Source organism: Podarcis pityusensis (genome assembly GCF_964106645.2).
Source record: "Podarcis pityusensis genome assembly, chromosome: 8".
NCBI lineage: Eukaryota > Metazoa > Chordata > Lepidosauria > Squamata > Lacertidae > Podarcis > Podarcis pityusensis.
In genome coordinates, this window is record NC_138033.1 from 71,995,502 (window position 1) to 72,009,546 (window position 14,045).

A 14,045-nucleotide genomic window follows, 5' to 3' on the forward strand; every position below is an offset into this window, starting at 1 on the left:
GCAAACAGGATCTGAACACAAGAGCCCTTTCCCTTCCTGCAGTTTCCAGCAACTGGTATTCAGAAGGGTTGCTGCCTCTTGACTGTGGAGGCACAGAATAGCCATCATGGCTAGTGGCCTTCAATAGCCTTCTCCTCCATGAATTTGTCTCATCCTCTTTTAAAGCTATTGAAGTTGGTTACCATTACCGTACATCATTACTGCCTCCTGTGGCAGTGAGTTCCATGGTTTAACTATGTGCATGAATACACTCAGAAGTCATTATCTGAAAAGTGGTGTGTGTGTGTGTGTGTGTGTGTGTGTGTGTGTGTGTGTGTCTGTGTGGCTGAATCACCATCAATCTGCTACAAGCCTATCTCCCAGAGCAGTGCTTTCAATCTTGGGTATCGCAATATTGTTGGATCACAAGGATAGGGATCATTCTTCGGCCCAAGGTCTGCATTTCCTTCTGGGCAACTTTCCAAGGCCACATGCCAGTGATGGGCTTTGGTTAAGATCCCTGCATTGCAGGGGGTTGGACTAGATGGCCCTTGGGGTCCCTTCCGACTCTACAATTCTATGATTGGAATCTATACTTCTCCCAGTTTTGCAGGGCAGTTCTCCAGCTAGTTGATATGCACAAAAATGTGTATACTGGGGTCAAGTGTGTGTAAGGTAAAGGTAAAGGGGACCCCTGACCATTAGGTCCAGTCGGGGTTGCGGCGCTCATCTCACTTTATTGGCCGAGGGAGCCGGCGTACAGCTTCCGGGTCATGTGGCCAGCATGACTAAGCCACTTCTGGCGAACCAGAGCAGCGCACGGAAACGCCATTTACCTTCCCGCTGGAGTGGTACCTATTTATCTACTTGCACTTTGACGTGCTTTCAAACTGCTAGGTTGACAGGAGCAGGGACTGAGCAATGGGAGCCCACCCCGTCGCAGGGATTCGAACTGCCGACCTTCTGATCGGCAACTCCTAGGCTCTGTGGTTTAACCCACAGCGCCACCTGCATCCCTCAAGTGTGTGTACTAATAGATATATTGGTGAAAACAACATTCAAAAGTGCAATAAGGGGTAATTGCTTTGCAGAACATTTGGTGATATTGCCTGCAAAAAATGGGACAGGGGGAGAAATTCACACTAAGATGCTGGTGAATTTTCATGAGGTATTCATAAACCAATGCAGGAATTGTTGAAGGCTGGGGGGAAAAAGAGGCATGTAAAGCATTGTAGAACAGAATTGTGGAGTTGGAAGGGATCTCGTCTAGTCCAACGCCCTGCAATGCAGGAATCAAAGAGAAACTGAAATGGACAGATTCACCAATCCTTCAGATGAATTCAATAATTTCCTACCTCATCTGCACTCAGTGGCATGAAGAAGACTTTGTGGCAGATGTCAGTGGCCCTTCTCAGCAAGAGGCGGAAGAGAGTCACCCGTTCCAACAAGGTTGTTTTACTACATTAACAATGCAGGCCTAACTACGTCTACTCAGAAGCAGGTCCTGTTGAATTCAAGGGGACTTACACTCAGGCTGGAATGCAGACTAATCTATGGGTTTCCCCCACTCTTAAATTCAGTTCCCCTTATATCTGCACATGTTCATGATTTATTATTTTTAAAAATTGTATGCATTTTTCTCCCTTTCCCCCTTAAGGTATACCTTTTTGAACACAATTTTACTTGTTGTATGCACTTCCCCCCAAGCAATTCAGCCCCATCTTTGTGATTTTCTCTGACATATGCATTTCTTTCCTTTCCTTGCCTTTGGTTTTTTTCCCCATGCATTCTTTGGTATGGGGAGGGCATTGTAAAAACTGAGATGCCTTAATAGCCGTGCTTTGGTTTGCTGATTAGTTTGGGGAATGCAGATGTGGTAGCTTTGCATTAAAATGTGACTTGAACACACCTTTCTTCCCTTAACTTTCATTCCCAGCTAAGTGGGGTTGGGATTGCACCCTAAGGGATCTAATAAAGTCTTCACCCCCTATAGTTAGACCATTAAATCCAGAGTAGAAAATTCCCTTTGCCACTTATCTTCTAAAGCATTTGGTGCTAAGAGGACAGGTTCTCTCAAGCAAAGGATTTGTTGTTGCCGCAGGTGGGGTAGCCTGTGTTTCAACTCGTAAGTTTGATGCAAAGGTACCAGATTCTGTTCTTTGCAAGCTATGGGAAGGGGGTTGCCATAAATCCAGATGGATTCAAAGACACTACATTTTTTCACAGAAAACATTGCATGAATTCAGCCTGAGGACCTGGGCAGCAAGATGTTCTCAGAATCAAATCCTACTGAGCTCAATCCAATTCACTCCTAGGGAAGCATTTCTAGGACTGCCAAATCTTTCCATGTGACTTTGATTTATGTGAAGTTACCGTACATTCGCAAAGGATGAGCAAAGGATGAGTGAAAGAAACCCAGAGGAATTCAGCTTGCAAACATACACATTAGGCCATTGTTGTTTGGAATAGGAAGACGTGTGCAGAGGGACAGTAAGCGTGTTTACTCAGAAGTGAGTCTCACTCAGTGCAATGGCACTTGCTCCCTGGCAAAGTGCTGAGAATCTCTGCTTTAATTACCTCCCCTTGCAGATTCCCTACCATCCTGCTCAGCAAAACTTTTCTGGATGATCAACTGCATAGCAGCTACGTGCAGAGAGAGAGAGAGAGAGAGAGATCAGAGGAAGCAATTAGCAAGGACGAAAACAGAAATGTCAGCTGCAGCAAGGAAAACCATCAAATGAGCCATTTTGTGAGCAAGTGGCTAGTCCTCATGAGGCAGAAGGGAACATTCTGCTACAGAAAGATTTTTGGAAACATATCCTCTTGTATAAAGAAAATTCTTCTTTTCCTTCTTTGCAAACAGTGGCACTGGTCCGTAGGACAAGACTTTGGGGTAGAAGTCTGGGGCCCCAGGCCAGCAGAATGAGCAGGAGGGTTCTCAGAACAGCAGGGTCTGGCTTATTCCATGTTGATGCTAAGTGAAATAATCCCCATGTCTACAGTCCAAAATCAACTAACTGCTTCACTGTTTGCAAACCCTTCTTTGTGCATACTCAAATCTCTCTCTCTCTCTTTCTTTCTGGAACATATGTGCCCATCCATGGATAAGGATGGAGGAGAACGCAAGTTTGCACTTCCCAAAGCAGCACACACACACTGAACTACAGATATCCTTTGAAATGTGCACTTCTCTGAGTTCTGCAACGTTTTCCCCAAGGATTTTTTAAAAATGGGAAGTATTAGAGGAAAGCCTGCCTAAAAATCCACTTATTAGTAAAAATGACATACAAAAAGGCACTTTATTAGGGGAGACCAGTTTGCAAAAATGTGTATATTAGGCAAAATTGCATACAGAGACAAGTTCACAGTAAAATGCTGATCAGTGCTGCAGTCAAGGTTAGTTCTGCTCAAGGCAGAACCATCAAAATTAATGACCATGACCAACTTAGGTTCATTAATTTCTACTCTAAGTAGAACTTAGTTGGATTTATATGTATGTGTGTGTGTGCATGCACACGCAAACTGAGGCAGAAATGTAACCAGCTGACTGGAGAAATGAGAAATGAATTAAGAGATCTAGCCTTCCCTGTCGACAGATGCATCAGTCTACTTTGGAGCCTTGCACATTCCAACCGATCGCCTTATATCCACACCAATAACACTAATCCCTAACAATTGTATCAATATTTAGCAGCAGCGCCTTGCCTTTCCAGTGTCCCACACCCATTGCCTCAAGCACCAGTAGGTAAGCCTCGTAAAAATCCCATTATTGTTATCTCTACATTGCAACAGTGGGTGGGCGGGGACTTGTAGCACAAGGATGGTGGTTTGCCTGGGGGCAGCAGGCAGATGACCAGCAACTTGGGGAGCAACTGCAGCTCATGGAGATGGTCCAAAGTTCAGGTAACAAAAGCCTCTCTTAGCTCAAGAACCCCAGGGAGTCACTCCTGGTCACAGCAGACAATCTAAGGCTACGTAGACAAAGTTTGTCCCTGTATTGCAGGTGGTTCGCCTAGATGACCCTTGGGGTCCTTTCCAATTCTACTATGATTCTGTGATTCTAAGTCTGAATTGGTACAAGCCAGCTTCCTTACTTCCCAACACTGACTGCCAGTGTGGTGTAATGTTAGAGTGCTAGACTAGAACCTGAAGGAGCGTATACCTGAAGGAGCATCTCCACCCCCATCGTTCTGCCCAGACACTGAGGTCTAGTGCCGAGGGCCTTCTGGCGGTTCCCTCACTGCGAGAAGCCAAGTTACAGGGAACTAGGCAGAGGGCCTTCTCGGTGGTGGCACCTGCCCTGTGGAACGCCCTCCCACCGGATGTCAAAGAGAAGAACAACTACCAGACTTTTAGGGAAGCTTTTAATGTTTAACAGACTACTGTATTTTAATACTTTGTTGAAAGCCGCCCAGAGTGGCTGGGGAAACCCAGCCAGATGGGTGGGGTATAAATAATAAATTATTATTATTATTATTATTATTATTATTATTATTGTTATTATTATTACTACTAGGACCTGGGAGACTCCAGTTCCCCACTCAACCACGAAGCTCACTGGATATAACCTCAGGCCAGTCGCTGCCTCTCAGCCTGACCTGCATCACAGGGCTGTTGTGGGGATTTAGTGAGGACAGGGAGACCCCTTTGTGCCACCTTGAGCTCCTTGGAAAAGGAGGTGGGGATACAAATGCAATAAATAAATAAAACGAGTCAATTGGTTCAGCCATCATGATAAGCAATCTGCCCACCAGTCCAGCCAAAGGCAGCTTGCAGTCCCTCTGCTGGGATAAACACCCCAGTTTCTGTGACTTGGGATCTAGTGAGTGATGGGCCCATCTCCTCTCCCACTCCTTTAACTCAGAACATCCCACCTTCAAGCATTAGTGATATTTGGCGAGAATCTGCGACTCTGGTGTTGAATGAAGAACACCCCAACTTCAAAGGTTCTCGTGGAGCTGAGCTGAGGAAGCAGATCTCTCTCTCTCTCTCTCTCTCTCTCTCTCTCTCTCTCTCTCTCAGAACTGCTGTTGGTTTCAGTTGACAACACTGAACATCACAACTATGTTTGAAGGCAACTACAGCTTTCATATTAAAGGACAAGTGAGGTCCAAGTGTCTGTTTCTCATCTCTGGACCAGCAATACATCTGACAGTGCAATCCTATGCACTGAGTTCGGGCTTACACCTGGGTAGGAGAGCATAGGATGGCAGCCCAGAAGCTATTAGCTTCCCACTTCCAAAAGCTAGTTGTTACCACTATTTGCTTACTTTGTGAAAATCCAACATTTTAAGCTATAAAAAGGAGGACAGGTCAGTCAGCATCTCATCCAGGTACAGGTGAGCTCCAAAACAACTAACTAAAGCCAACAGCTCAGTCACCAGAAGCGAATGACTGATTCACCTCTAGTCATTTGCCCTCTTTGATGCCCACTCTATCCCATTTTCATTCATTTCACTTTTAACTGGGATACCGCCTTCCCGTATTGCTATATACACAAGGCAGTTTACAAGCCGTAGAAACAACAAAATATACTGCAAAGGCTGCACATCCATTAAAACATTCCGATCCAACAAAAGTATGTCACAATAAAAGTCATTTAAAATAAGTGGCTTATGCCAAATAAAGTAATATTCAGGAATCCATTTTGAATAGAATATCACACAATAAAATTAACTCTCAAAATATCAGCTGATAATAATTAAGCAGATATTCGCTCTCAACAACGACGGCAAATCATTACTAGACTATGACCGACAAAAAATAACACCACAGGTAGAAGACTAAAGGCAGTGTAAAAAGATCATCAAAGTCACATAGCTTATAATTTTTTTTAAAAAATGCACCATCGCAACTGGTCCCTTTCTGCATATGTAAAAAAATAGGTCTCCTCTGTGTACAGATTCCTGGAAATTGCTTGAGCCTCCCATGGGGCCAAAATAGATGGAACATGGAAATCACAGCAGAGTGTTTGTGGTCCTTTGACTCATTCTCCACTGTACACCTGTGGCAGAACACGGCAGCAGGTAGGACCGAAGGTGGGTAGAAGAATCACAATTCCAAATTCTTTCCCTGGGTCAAAGGAATTGTCCATGAATTGGAAAAACCAGCACTGCAGGAGAAAGAGCTGGTTGGGAGAAACTTGAGGCACTAGTTCTCTTTGCACAAGGACTTTTTTTCCTTTTCTGCATAAAAATAAGGTGGGGTGACATCGAAAAGGAGTTCAGGCACCACCTGAAGTGTTACAGTCCTTTCTAACCACCTCATTGTCCACCCCTCCGCTTGCATGCTGTAGATGCTCACCAAACTGTACTCAACTGTAGAAACCCGTCCAGCAAAACACACAGAGACAGTCAAATGTAATCATAAGAAGCCGAGTTACACTACCATTAGCCTACTTGCTCTAAATATAGCAATTATGAGCTGGTTTCAGGCACTAATGCCAGGGCAGAGCCACACACAAGGCACACACATTAGCAGCCGCAAGAAAGCGATCGGTACCTTGGTTGGCCCCGCTCTTCTCTCGGACTGGGAGCCGGGTGGAGCGGCGTGGAGCGCAGCGCGGAGGAGCTAGCAAAATGTGAGGGCAGGATCCTGAGAGTTTTCTTTTATACCCACAGATAAGAGCGCCTGGGAGCTGTCCAGCCTTGTTATGCAGATTGAGAGGTTGAGTCACGGCTCGAAAGGGCTGGAGCTTCTTGGAGAGACGCAGCCGGCTGGGAAGAAGACCAGACCAGACCAGCCAGTCGGAGGACGCGGAGAAGCTTGCTCAACTTGGGAAGCTTTTGGATTCATGCGGAATCTCGCGCAAAGGCGTCCGTTTGTTGGCTGCGATAGAGGGAGGAGGAAACGAGGAAATAATTCCAAATTCTGAGGAATCCTCCTTGCAATGTCTTCATCGTCCTCATCTTTCGGGTGATTCGGTCGCTTCTCCTGCTGCCCTCAAAGATGCCGGGTGACCTCCCTTCCTCGGAAAATTTCCTCCTGTATTCTCAGGAATACAGGGACGCAGGAAGCTGCCTTACACTCAGCACGTGTTGTGTACCATTGGCTCGTCTGGCTTAGTCTTGTCGACACTGATCGGCGGCAGTTATCCTGGATAGCTCAGTTGGTTAGAGCACGATGCTGATAATGCCAAGGTTGCAGGTTCGATCCCTGTATGTGGCATCTGCATATATTCCTACATTGCAGGAGGTTGGACCAGATGATCCTCAGGGTCCCTTCCAACTCTACAATTCTGTGATCTGTGATCCAGGGTCCAGAGAAGGGGTGTTTCATGGTCCTATGTGGAGATGCTGATGATTGAACCTGCAACTTTCTGCATGGCCACAATCCTTCTTGGAAAAATCTGGTGTTTGGACCAGGGTGCTTTTGGAGGGGCCACCACAGTGCTAGTTACTGAGACACTTCCTTTTGGAGTTTTACATGGGTTGTTGTTGCTGTTTTTAAGCACCATTTATTTACATCTACATTTCAGTTTTTAATATTCTGGTCTCTGGTGTTGCAGCTCCTTTCCTCCAACTCTTTTCTTTCTTTCTTTCTTTCTTTCTTTCTTTCTTTCTTATCTACCCTGACTGGCAGCAGCTTTCCAGGGTTTCAGAAGAGAGTCTGTCCCAGCCCTACCTAGAGATGCCATGGGAGATTGAACTTGGGACCTTCTGCATGCAAAACAGATGCTCTGCCACTGAGCTCCAGCCCTTAAGACACAGGAACACAACATGCAACACACACACACACACAGGAACACATACTGAGTCAGGCCGTTGTCCATCTAGCTCAGGGTTGCTTACACTGACTGGCAGCAGGTAGGGGATAAATCCCAGCCCTACCTGGAGATGCCGAAGGAGAAGTGAACTCCAGGGCATCCGAATCCAGCATCTGGTCTACTGCCATAGCCAGCTGCCTACCTTCCTTATTCCACTGGGTTGCGGGATTTTGGGTCCTGCCTGCCTGCATGAATGGGAGGGAGGGAGGGAGTGTTTGCACATATTATTCCCACCCATTGCAAGCTGCCGCGAGGATCATTCAGTGATGTTGCTGTCAGTGTTTTCCTGGATTGGATTAACCAGCTGTTTTACTGTGATTTTTTTTTTTTTAAGTGGGCAAAGGATAACCAAGATCTACTGTGCCACTGAGTTTTGTTCATAATAGAGTGTGGCTGCTTTTCGACTCTGTGATTTTGTACACTTTTATCTCTTTTCTTTCACCAGCACTGGGACTACTGTGTGAACGGAAGGCGAGAAGTATTTAAGTGAAGGGGTTTGGACTAGATGACACTCTGGGTCCCTTCCAATTTTCTGATTCTCTGAAATTAAAATGCAACTTTCCACCCTGATGACAATTTCTGTCTGACATTTCTGGTCAAATGTATAGTGCCCTCGGCAAGTGGAGGGGCAACCATAGCCAGAGGCTTAGTGGTCCAGAGTTGCAGGAGGTCAAAGACCCACTACTATTTTTGCAGCAGAGTCTCTCTGCATGAAAGGGGAGCTTTGTAGCCCCTGAGAATCAGGATTCTCTCCCTTTAGGCTGATTGGAACCAATCTGAGTGAAAGGAGGTGAGTTGGCCAGTGGGGATTGGCTCCTAGGGTTACTCTGGAGAAGGTGCGCAGGAAGAACACCAAAAAGGAAGAGTTCTATATGCTCCAAAGCTCAGCATTTTCACTTCACCGAAAGCACAAGGGGGGTTGGTTTCAAGAGAACAGCATGCAAGTTCTGTTACGTGCAATGGAATGTCATGGAAAACACAACTGAACTCACTCCAAAAGAAGCTATAGGACCGCTCCAAATGTACATGTACAGAAAAGAGCAGATCTAGCTGAAAGGCAGCACATGAAGGTCTGCATTGATCGTTACAATACATCCATTATTATTATTATTATTATTATTACAGTGGTACCTCTGGATGTGAACAGGATCTGTTCCAGAGCCCTGTTCGCAACCTGACCAGAACGCAACCCATGTCTGCACGTGCGCAGGTCATGATTCGCTGCTTCTGCGCATGCGTGTGATGTCATTTTGAACGTCTGCGCATGCGAGAGTGGCGAAACCTGGAAGTAACGTGTTCCGTTACTTCTGGGTCGCCGTGGAGAGCAACCTGAAAACGTTCAACCTGAAGCATATTTAACCGGAGGTATGACTGTATTATTATTATTCTATTGTGTAATCTTAGAAGGTTGTATCATTTTAGAAGGGTCGTGGCTGCAACTGAATGAAGGGACTCTGCACTTTTGCTATTAAACAACAGACTCAATGGCTATAGGCCAAGGAGCAATGGAGTGCCTAAAATGAGTCCCCGATCATTCCTTTGCAAGCAGGGCTCGCTGTTTGGCACTGACAGCAAGCCCTGCTGCAGTTGGCTGCATAAGAGAGCTCCACATCTCTTGTGAAGCCAAGGAGGCACAGACAGGGCTTTGCCTCACCGCAAAATCACAGCATCTAAGCAAGCAAGTCAGCACTGTGCTTCCAGCTCCTCTGCTCTGTTGCTTTCAGTTAGCACTCCAGCTTTGCAGGGGTGGACTGGGGGACGAGGAAGGAAGGAGGCTTCACAGCCACATGCAGAATTCGACATCTGGATCAAAGGGGTTACGGCAGCTGGAAGATGAACAGTTTGTGCCGAATTGGAGGTCAACGTGAAGGAAGTGCTTGAAATTCTGCTCTCTGGTGAAGGCCAATTTAAGAAGCAGGTTATGCGATGCATCACCCTATTTCCTCCTAAGGAGTTCTTGCAAAAGTAACGTCCTTTGCATAGGACGTCCTGACCCAATCTGAACTGGCTGAGGATCTCGCTGACGCTTTTCAAAGGAAGCCCATGTGTGTCACACAACAGTAGCCTCATCTTGATGTGATGACATGGGTCAGTATGACCCTTAGGAACGGCTAAGGGAGCTGGGCATGTTTAGCCTGGAGAAGAGGAGGTTAAGGGGTGATATGATAGCCATGTTCAAATATATAAAAGGATGTCACATAGAGGAGGGAGAAAGGTTGTTTTCTGCTGCTCCAGAGAAGCAGACACGGAGCAATGGATCCAAACTACAAGAAAGAAGATTCCACCTAAACATTAGGAAGAACTTCCTGACAGCAAGAGCTGTTCGACAGTGGAATTTGCTGCCAAGGAGTGTGGTGGAGTCTCCTTCTTTGGAGGTCTTTAAGCAGAGGCTTGACAACCATATGTCAGGAGTGCTCTGATGGTGTTTCCTGCTTGGCAGGGGGTTGGACTCGATGGCCCTTGTGGTCTCTTCCAACTCTATGATTCTATGATTCTATGATTCTATGATTCTAAGTCATTCCACTCTCCAGGAATATCCAGAGAGGGGAAAGCAAATAGGCTGTGATCCTAACTGTGTAAGTTGCAATTAATTCAATGGGGGTCACTCCCAGGTAAGTAGGATTGGGATTGCGGCCTCAGTTGGTTAACAGCACACCTGGGGTTGTCTCCAACTCAGTTTTATAGAATCCATAGGAGCCAACTCCTAGGGGCTGAGGTCCTTTCAGCCCCCCCCCCCCCGCCCCCATAAAATATTTGAGGGAGCTGGGCCTCCTAAAGTTGATGGACATTGCATTCAAATACAGTGGTACCTCAGGTTAAGTACTTAATTCGTTCCAGAAATCCGTTCTTAACCTGAAACTGTTCTTAACCTGAATCACCACTTTAGCTAATGGGGCCTCCTGCTGCTGCCGCCGGAGCCAGATTTCCGTTCTTATCCTGAAGCAAAGTTCTTAACCTGAAGCACTATTTCTGGGTTAGCAGAGTGTGTAACCTGAAGCGTATGTAACCCGAGGTACCACTGTAGTGTGCATGTGCTGCAGCATGTGACTGATTATGCAGGGCGGAGCTCACCTGTCCCACCCCACAATATTTTATTCAGATTAGCATCATAGAATTCTAGAGTTGGGAGGGATAGCGCCATCTTGTCCAACCCCCTGCAGTGACAGAATCACAGCTTAAAGAATCCCTGACAAAAGAACAGTGGCAAGGGAAATTGACAGATTATGCGGAACTGGCGAAATTGACATACAAACTGCGAGACAAGGACAACTGTGGCTTTAAAGAAGAATGGGAACTTTTTACAAATTACTTTTAAAAAAACCAAACTAAAATGAACTGGACTCCTTGGCAGGTTTTGAATAAACATACACATCTATTTTTAACATAATAGATAATATTTACAATTTTATAATATGCAGAGAATAATGTGTTGAAAAATCAGAGAGAGGAGCTGAGGGAAGTCTTGTGGGGGAGGGAGGGAGGCTTTTTCTTGGGGAGGGGGGAAGGGAAAAAATGGGGGGGGAATGAAGATGATATGTTTTTGATAATTTGCTATGTTGAAATTCATAATAAAAATTATTTTAGAAAAGAAAAGAATCCCTGACAGACGGCCCTCCAACCTCTACTTAAATAACTCCAATGTGTGGACCTATTGAAACTGATGAACCTAAGCTAGTCAAGTCTATTAACATCAGTGAGCCTACTCTGGGTAAAACTAGTATTGACGACGACCCAGGGCCACTGATGTTACCTTCCAATGACAAGCGGAGCCAACTCATTGTGGTTTCATCCCCATCCTTCTTCCTTGCTGAAATATACCAGGGAAGCACGGAGTCTAAAGAGGAGGAAGCTGACAGACATGCCATTGGATGAGTTGCAAGTCAGATGTCAAGCAGGTAGTGGCTGCCTAAGGGCAGACTGAGGTTGCTACAACTGTGTCCCCAGTTGCCCTATATTATTATTATTATTATTATTATTATTATTATCATGTATTTATATCAGTGGTTCTCAAACTTTTTTCCTCTGGGCCACACTTTCAGAATAAAAATTTGCTCGGGCAACACCGTTTTTAAATTTTTTTTTTTAATTGCTAACAAAAAGAAAGTAACACCTAGCAGGGTTATTACTTTATAATATGACCACGGGACATCCAGAAAGTGTAAAAACAATGCAGGTGCATAAGAACAGGACTCATTTCCGCACACCTGATGCTCTTGTTCTCATTTTGAAGAGATATCCATATTCTGCAAATAAAACAAAACATTTTGATACCATCATGTGGTATACTACACTGAAATGTTTAAATCAGGGGTGAGCAACCTTTTTCAGCAGGGGGCCGGTTCACCATCCCTCAGATCATGTGGGGGGCCGGACTATATTTTTTGGGGGGGAAATGAACAAATTCCTATGCCCCACAAATAACCCAGAGATGCATTTTAAATAAAAGGACACATTCTACTCATGTAAAAACATGCTGATTCCCAGACCGTCCAGGGGCCGGATTTAGAAGGCGATTGGGCTGCATCTGGCCCACGGGCCTTAGGTTGCCTACCCCTGGTTTAAATATTCCTTTGATTGTCCTTGATTGTCTCCTGCCATGCCAGTGTGGCACGCTACGACCTTTGAAAACCACGGCCCTAAATAGACCAGACTCCATTGCTTAGATCATCTGGGGAAATACTGCTCATGGCGCCGTACCTAGAATATCATCGTGGGGCAGGATAGGGGAGAGACTTGGATCATGTCCCACTTAAAGGAGATTCTGTTGAACCTGCAGTTCAATGCAGTTCTCCAGCCCAGCAGTCTTTTCTTTTAACAAATGTGTACATTTGGGGAAAGTGTGCATAAAAATGAATATATCAGTGAAAAGAACATACTATGATGTTAGGTGGAATTGTTTGCAGAAATGCGTACATTAACTCAAAGCTAAGTACAAAAGAAGGTGCTTATTAGGAGAAATTCGCACTAAACGTGGAAGAATTTCGTGATTTTTTAAATTAAAAAAAAGTGTGAATTGCTACAGAGATGTGGAGAAATGGATTTAAGATTGGAAAAATGAGAAACAGAAAGAACCAGAATTGGCAGGTCCCTCCACCCCGAACCATAGGGCAGTGACCATTTTTGCTGTTTACCCTCGGAAAGCCCTTCCCTCTGTCTTATGGGAAGTGGCAGCCATATTCTAAAGCCATTGATTTGCATTCAATGTAAGTCCAGCTCAGAGCAGACCCACTGAAGTTAATGGAGATAAATAACTTAGGCCCAGGGCTTTTTGTCAGTCAGAACTCACCAGAACTCAGTTCCGGCACCTCTCAGGTGGGTGCCATTGCCATCCTAAGAGAACGAGAGAGGCGTTCATGGTGAGTTCTGGCTCCTCTTTTTCTAGAAAAATATTACTGCTTAGGTCCATTGATTTTAGTGGGTCTACTGGACTGACTTAGATACAATCCACATCTTTTTGTCCAAACTTTTCCTGACCCACAAGACCAGACCTTGTTGAATTCTCCCAATTCCTGTTTTTATTTATTTAAAACGTATTTATACTAGTTTGGTTATACCTTATGTTCTCGCTTTACTGATACAGTACATTGCTTTTATATTGTATTCAGCAAAGAGTTTATTACACAGTTTAGAAATGCTTTAAAATGAATAAGTGAATGAATAATGAATGGTACTCACAGCCTGAACATTGGAAATAGAAGAACTACTATGTTTTCTAAGGCCAGGAGATATTTCCTCCTATGCGCATGACTGATGTCTCAGACCCTGACCTCATGCACCTAGCCCAACGCTCTCTTGTCAGAGAGAGATAAAGATTTGGGTTTTCCCCCATGACAAAGGAAGGTGCCTTATGAGATACTAAATCCCACATGTTCAGCCTCGCAGCAGAGGCTCCACCCTCTCCATAGTGTCACAGGAAAGACTTAGGTCGGTCCTGCCTGACTCACTCATTCCATGTGAGGAGCTTTTCATCTGATATGCTCAGGGGTTGTTATCCAGAAAAAAAGTGTCAGAAAGATCAATGCAATCCGAGTTGGAGCCCGTAGGCGTAACAAGTTTTCTCCTGAAAGCGAATTGCATAATTTCTCCCTCTGTGTGACAATTATGGCTCTTTGCGCCTTAAGCAATATTAATTTATCCCTTTATGTAACAATTTTTGCTCTTTGCTCCTTGAGCAATGCTCAGACCAATTCCGTCCTTCTTAACATTTTTTATATAAAACAACAACATCAAGCCTGCATAAATAGGCTTCCAAATTGATGTTAACGTGTAACAGATGCTTATGCTATGGGTCAAGGTTTCA

The 14,045-nt window shown here is 44.9% G+C and overlaps 1 protein-coding gene across 2 annotated transcripts in view; it reads right to left on the bottom strand.

Annotated features, from left to right (window-relative positions):
• Positions 1–14,045, bottom strand: part of SCNN1D (sodium channel epithelial 1 subunit delta) — a 70,422-nt gene that overhangs the window by 23,893 nt on the left and 32,484 nt on the right. The window contains exon 1 of one of the 2 annotated variants that reach the window (XM_081016126.1): positions 6,481–6,520. The exons of the other annotated variant lie outside the window; for it this stretch is intronic. The gene's annotated coding sequence lies outside the window, so the exon portion shown is untranslated. Of the gene's footprint in view, positions 1–6,480; positions 6,521–14,045 lie in introns of those variants that run through there. 2 annotated transcript variants of the gene reach the window in all.